We start from the raw sequence: 6,000 nt of genomic DNA, 5'->3' as shown, positions 1-6,000 counted from the left end.
CGCTAATACATAAATCCTATTGATCTTATTCTGTAAGGGGTTACACTCTCCCCTGGTGATAACGCTTGCATTGGAAGTGGACATCACCATCTAATACAGGGTTTAGTTAGTCTAGCTAACAATGACTGTGGGTATACTCAAAATAAGGCCAAGACCTTATCATATTAGGATGCAACACCCAAGGAATTTCGGTCGGGATACCTAACTGATCGTAGGTGAGGATGCGGGGCGGTTTGCAAACTCGTTGAGGCCTAGGTACCATAATGGAAGGGTCCGACCTCTCTCCCGCTTCTTCCTCTGAACCACTTATAATTTCTGAATCTTCCGTACCTTCCCATCCTTCCTTATCATTTATAACACCCCCATCCTCCATTTCCCACTGGTGGTTTGTGCACGATATGGGTGGTTCCGTAGAGACCTCATTTACTAATGGAAGGCCCCCAGGGTCATCGTCCTTATAGTAGCATCCAGGGGCATACTCGCCATAGCTGGCCTCCTCCTCCTCGTCCTGTTCAGATGTAGGATCCGATATAGTTTCAGTTACTCTGGAGGTCTGACCAGCTTGAGGAAAACCACCCTCGTCCATATCCACCCACCGTATATCTTGTACAATGGGTAGCAAGTGCTGCCGATGGTAGGTCAGCACCGGTCCCTGGCCATTCTCCGATACCAACTGGTATACAGGAGGGTTGGGCAACTGTCGTACAACTTTATAAGGTTCATCTCTCCATCGATTGTTCAACTTTTGTTTCCTAGGTACACCAAGAGACCTAATGAGGACCTTATCTCCTGGCATTAAAAGTTGCTCTTTGACCTGTCAGTCGTACCGTGCTTTATTTCTCTCGCCACTTTTGTGAGCAGTCATTTGAGCCAACTGATAAGCATCTTTCAGCTGCTGCTTAAGTTGCTTTACATATTTATTATGGGACGGTGTCGAGATGGTGTTAGAGTGAGTTCCCAAACATACGTCAATCGGTAGTCGGGCCTCCCTAGCAAACATGAGGTAATAGGGGGTGTACCCGGTAGTCTCATTTTGTGTACAGTTGTACGCATGGACCAATGGGGCCACATGACTACGCCACTGATGTTTTAGTTTGAAGCTCAAGGTTCCCAGCATATTTAACAGCGTTCGATTGAATCTTTCAGGCTGGGGATCCCCTTGAGGGTAGTATGGAGTTGTTCTTGATTTCTGGATACCACAGCAGTTACACAACTCGTGAATTAATCTGCTTTCAAACTCCCGCCCTTGATCGGAGTGTAATCTGGCTGGTAATCCGTAGTGGATGAAGAATTTCTCCCATAGTGTCTTTGCAAAGGTCAATGCTTTTTGATTTACAGTAATATAAGCTTGAGCATACCGCGGAAAATGGTCCGTAACCACAAGTATGTGACAATCTTGTCCTCCGGGACTCTCAAACGTCAAATAATCGATGCACACTAAATCCATAGGGCTGGAACTGCTGATATGCACTAATGAAGCCGATTTCGTAGGTAAGGTCTTTCGAAGGATACAATTACTACACGTTCGACAAAATTTATCAATGTCTTTGTTCATTAATGGCCAGAAGAATCGATCTGCCACTAGCCCCTGTGTTTTGTCATATCCCAAATGACTATGCTGGTTGTGAAGTGATTCTAACACCATCGTTTTATACTTGTTAGGAAGTATCATCTGTAATCTATGGGTTCCATCAGTTTTCTGGACTCTCCGATATAAAATTCCCTTCTTCAGGATCAACTTCTGCTTTTGTCTCATTAAGATCCTTGACCCCCCAGACAGTTGTGATCGGTTAATGGTCCAATTGGGATCCCTCATCACTCATATTATAGGACAAATGTCCGGGTCCTTCCTTTGTTCCTGGACTAGTTGTTCCCGGGAGATCTTCCCTAACCCCTCCATCTCCACCCGATTTAGTCTGCAGTAAGCAGTAGGAATGGCAAGGTCTGATGCTCCTGTCATTACTACAGCCGCCATTCGGGAGTATCGATTCATATTGATCTGTTGACATAATCCTCTTACTGAGGCAGCTGGTACCTCAATCCAATCGTCAATTGCACAATAATCCTCCCCATGAGGCATTCGAGATAATGCATCTGCATCCTGATTGTTGGCACCGGGATGGTATTTGATCGTGAAGTCATAGGTGGTTAGAGCAGCCAACCACCGATGTCCCATCGCGTCTAACTTGGCTGATGAATGAATATACGTCAGGGGATTGTTGTCAGTCTGTACTGTAAACGGGACCCCATAGAGGTAATCATGGAACTTTTCACTAATAGCCCACTTTAATGCTAAAAATTCTAATTTATGAACTGGGTAGTTCCTTTCACTAGGGGATAGCCCTCGGCTTACATAGGAAACGGGTCTTAATTGTTTATCCCGCACTTGGTACAATACTCCCCCAAGACCCTCGAATGAGGCATCTATGTGTACTTCAAATGGAAGTCCCGGTTGTACATATGCTAGCACAGGTGAGTGCGTTAATAGATGTTTCAACTTTGTAAAGGCTTCTTCACACTCCGAGGTCCACCGTACTCCAAAGGACTCCTTGGGTTTGAAGTAGGGCCCCTCTCCCGGAGGCTTGCTAGTGAGGTAGTTTCGCTTCCATGGGGGATATCCTCGAGTCAGTTCGGTCAATGGTTTGGCCAAGATGGAGTATTGTGGCACAAATTTCCTATAATACCCACAGAACCCTAGAAAAGATTGCAGGTCTTTAAGGGTATCTGGTCGGGGCCAATTCCTCACTGTGGCTACTTTATCCGGATCGGTGGATATTCCTTGTCGACTTACTAAATGCCCCAGGTACTTTACAGATGATCGACAAAATTTGCATTTCTCCACAGACAACTTCAGTCCTCGTGCCTGGAGTCGGTCTAGGACTTTAAGTAACCGCTCATTATGTTCCGTCAAATCTCTACCGAAAACAATAATGTCGTCCAGATATACTAGCACCTCGCGGTAGCACATATCTTCTACCGTTTTCTCCATAGTTCTTTGAAAGGTGGCAGGGGCTCCTTTTATACCCTGGGGCATTTTCAGAAACTCAAAGAATCCTATGGGACAGATAAAAGCAGTTTTATATCGGTCAGCCTCACTCATTGGGATCTGGTAGTATCCACAACGTAGGTCTAGTACAGAAAACCATTGACTCCCGTGAAGACAATCTAGGGCCTCATCCACTTTAGGGATGGTATACTGGTCGGGTACCGTTCTATTATTCAGGGTGCGATAGTCGATACATAATCTTATCTTCTCCACTCTTCTTACGCGCTACTACGATGGGGGACGCGTAGGGGCTTTCGGAATCCGCTATGACATTATTTTCAACTAAGCTTCTTAAGTGATCCCTTACATCCTCGAAGTCGGCGGGCGCTAACCTCCGCGATTGCTCTCGGAATGGGGTGTCGTCTGTCAATTTGATATGGTGCTCTACTCCCGAGGCTGTTCCTAAATCCCATGCATTTTTGGAAAAAAACGCCTCACTTTTCAGGAGAGATTCCAATAACTGCTGTTTATCTTCCCCATCAAGATCACTTCCCTTAAAATACGATTCCAAATCGATAACTGATGGAGGAGGCATATCTTCACCATCTGTTCCCGCCGCTTCATCCCTCAACTGGCCCGCTACAAGATGACATCTGGGTCCATCGTGTTTAGAGGAAGGGTTGACTGACACCGGACTGTCCCTATCTTGCTTCTCACACCACCTGCGAAGGTTTCGGAACATGTTAGTGTTGGTTCCAACAATCGCAGAGAGTTGACCATTATCCCCGGGTGAATCAGGACAGACTAATGCAATGAATGGTACAGTATCATTCGGTGAGATTAGTCCGGGCTCGAAGGTGATTTGGGTAGCTATATACCCTAAGTAAGGGTATTTCTGCTCGCTGAGACCCCAAACTGTTAGTCCATGGAGGGGTTGTATAGGGACATCCGACAAATGGTCCCGGTACCAGGATTCAAAGACGATAGATACTTGGGATCCACTATCCATTAAAATAATACAGTCTTGTCCATTAATCATGGCTTTCAAAAGTGGTGCTTGTCCCATGAGGCTTTCTGGGATGTCGGCAGCCCACTGGGCACTCCCCATTGCATAAATATTTAGAATTGGCGAGTCTGTGAGGGGGTCACAGTACTCCCATTGGAGTTTTCCCCTTGATTAACTCCCACCCTCTCGGAATTAGTAGAGTTAGGATAATTCCCTCGTCGTCCTGACCCAGTACTGGTGCACTCGAAGGACCTATGACCAATCTGTCCACAGCTATAACAAGTAACTGGTGGTCGGCCTCCCCCTCCTCGAGTCATCCTTCTTTCCGTTCATGTGGGCCAATACTGACTGGAGTTAGCGGTGGTCTGCAGTGCAATTAGTTGATCTATTTTTTTGTTCTGCTCTTCGAGCAATTTGAACAATCTATCATCCGCGGAAGAGGAGGCCGGAGTGGGCAATACCACTTTTATTTTCTTGATGGTACTCTCTCTGTTTTCTATTTGGACTGCCTCCAACTTGACCTCTTTTACTAATTCAGTTAACGTAGGTGGAGGCCCCGAAGTCCGAATGCATCTTAATCTTTGGGCCACTGGGTTGTTGGTCAAAGCCCCTTTTAATACTTGCCTCATTCTACTCTCATCTACGGAGGCCTTAGTTATTCCACCTTTGTCTACAATTTTGTAGATCAATCGATCGACCCTATATATGTAATGGGTCAACGTTTCTCCAGGCTCTTGGTAGGTTCGGTTCAGTCTTGCCATCAAGTCCCCTACATCTTCGAGGGTACCAAAGGAAAAGTCTAGGGCCTCAATATAATCTTTTAGAGTAGCTGTCTACTTGCTCCTCCTAGTGGCCTGAATCACCCCCATGGCGGACCATCGGAGACTTTCCACTATTCGTTGTCGTTTTACATGTTCCGGACACTGCCATTCTTCCGAATGTTGAACAGCCTTTTCCCGCCATGTGTCATAGGTTTCTTCACCCACAGGCACAGGAATAATCCCGGAGAACATCCTTAATCGACGATACCCTCCTTCTTAGTGCCAGCGTTCTAGCTGACTGACCATCTTGTCAACCACCACTTCAACCCCTGTTCCCACTGTTCCATCTTTATTCTCTGATTCTCCGGCTTCCACCCAAACAGTAGTCAGACACTGTCCCACGGCCTGCGCACCTGTCCCAGGGTCTCCCACAGACGTTGCTTCTTCATCCATACAGTCGTTCCCATCTGGCCATATCACTTGAATCTTCCAACCGGGAGCATCTCCCACTACCACTCGGATGGGTATTAAGATTCGATCTAATGAATGCCGGTTGCTGACCAAAAAAGCAAAGGTATCACCATTTGGTCCTTTCCACTTATCCACCAGACAGGGCTGACTAACATCATACAGGTTAGCCACCGCTCGTAATGTTGCATCGTCACTCACCCCAGACAGATTTCCCCATAGTCCAAAACTACATAGGGGGTCCACCCCCTTTTCTCGACACCACCTATGAATATCAGCACTCGTCACTTCTTCCGTGGTCCTTAAGTTAGTCAGCGCACCCCGGTCTTCTGATATCTTGGATCTCAGCAGTGCCTCCATAATGTAACCCTGGCGCAAGTGATGGGTTACAGTGAACTGACAGAGTGTGCCTCCACCCAAGCTATAGTGTATTTCCAGGCGAGCTTGGGAACGCCTCTAGAGAAGATATGTTGTCAATCCCCTCCTATCTAGATAATATATCTATTCCCCTTCAGGGACCCCAATAGGATGACCGGGTGACTAATGGTATTACCGTTTTCCCTTTCAGGTTCCAACTCCAAGAAACCGACAACTTCACTGGTAAGTATATTTGGGTTTACTTGTTTTCAATCAATTATAGTAAAATTGTACAAATCGTACCTTTCATCTGCGCAGAGGGTAGGCCTCAGGATGAGTTGTTCATCAATTTAGCAATCTATTAACAGAAAATAACTGCATGCAATACAAAAAAAAAAAAACGTAACCATCCAATAGTCTAT

This window comes from Pseudophryne corroboree, chromosome 1, assembly GCF_028390025.1.
Source record: "Pseudophryne corroboree isolate aPseCor3 chromosome 1, aPseCor3.hap2, whole genome shotgun sequence".
In the NCBI taxonomy this organism is placed as follows: domain Eukaryota; kingdom Metazoa; phylum Chordata; class Amphibia; order Anura; family Myobatrachidae; genus Pseudophryne; species Pseudophryne corroboree.
The sequence above is the reverse complement of the archived record's forward strand: the minus strand, read 5'-3'. Positions refer to the sequence as shown.